Consider the following 1,460-nt stretch of genomic DNA (forward strand, 5'->3'; position numbering starts at 1 on the left):
TCAACCACTCAACCACTAGATGTCGCTGAAAACAACAAATCCTACACACTGTGCCTTTAAGCATGTCGCCGCCCTTTTGTTAGTGACGCAGCGCATTGTAATCTGAAACTTAAAATTAAACAGTCAAGGCTAACAAGCTATAATGTGTGAAATCWATCCATTATCTTTTACCCACTTCTGTCTTTCAGGGTCACTGGTGTCCGTATCCGTCAGTCCCTGTGCGAGGCACACCTTGGACACRTCACAAGTTCATCACAGGGACACACAGGTTGTGTCTCAATTCAGGGGTTGCAGTCAACGTAAGGTGCATTTGTCAACGCTTAAATCACTGTCCCACACTGTAGGCTGTCCGAATTTGTGCAAAACCCTGAAAACGTAGGCTGCATCTGAGTATCAGATACAGCAGAGTATCTTATGATATCCCAGAATTCATTGCACCATCAGCAAACTAAACTGAAATATGAAGATTGCGAAGGGTTTTTTTTTAATTAATTTTTTTACAGTGGAGTTTGGAAATTTATCACTGACTGAAGAATTTGAATTGAAACACAGACAAACAACCATTCATTCACTCACTCACATAGGGACAATTTAGAGTTCCCAATTAGCCTAGCATGCATGTTTTTGGTCTCTAGTGCTTGGAGARAACCCATGCATGCATAACCTGGTAAAAACCAGCCTCCTGTTCTTGGTTTGCTTCGTACAGAGGGACTGGACTCTTGACTATTGAGAAAAGAGTTCTTGCTGGAGGTGTGGACTCTGATGAAGTTTAAAACAGTTTGATTTGATTTACCCAATCCCTAATATTAGAACGTGACGTATGTAGAGCACCAGCTCAACCGTGAAGGAAGCTATGCTAAGAAGCTAACAGGAAATTGCGTGCGCTGTAAACTACCATACCCTACTGGGAAGAGAGAAGCCGAGCCAAACGAGACGGCTGTAAATGAGAGCCGCAGGCTTTGTGAGATAAATTTCATTTAATTTGGAACATTGGTCAACACAGACTGAACGGCTTCATTCTCTTCCTCTGCTGCCACTGCYAAACTACAGGCAGACTAAAAGCGCAGAAAATCGACGTCATCGTTCATAACTCCTCCTTCTGTTTTCTGATTGGCTGGTTGAAATTCTGCTGGAGAAATCCAAGTCATTGGGAGAAAGGCCAGACGGAGCAGATATGAGAAATTAGAATCGAGCAGAACTGCAGGAAGGCAATGGCCAGGCTACTGCATGCATGGAAAGAACATGCATACTCTAGCCAGAAAGGGCCCTGGCTGGGACTAGGTAGGTAACAGCTCTACCAATTTTGAATAAGGTGCAATACACTTTCTCACCACTAGGAGCGGTAGTGCACCACTCAGATGTTTAACAACTTTTTAATATGTAGAAGAACCTTAGGAATCTGCCGAGAATGGAAACCTAGGCTGTGTCCAAAACGACAGGCAGGGTCCTCCGGAGGACCC

Source organism: Austrofundulus limnaeus, unplaced genomic scaffold (genome assembly GCF_001266775.1).
Source record: "Austrofundulus limnaeus strain Quisiro unplaced genomic scaffold, Austrofundulus_limnaeus-1.0 Scaffold232, whole genome shotgun sequence".
Taxonomy (NCBI): Eukaryota; Metazoa; Chordata; class Actinopteri; order Cyprinodontiformes; family Rivulidae; genus Austrofundulus; species Austrofundulus limnaeus.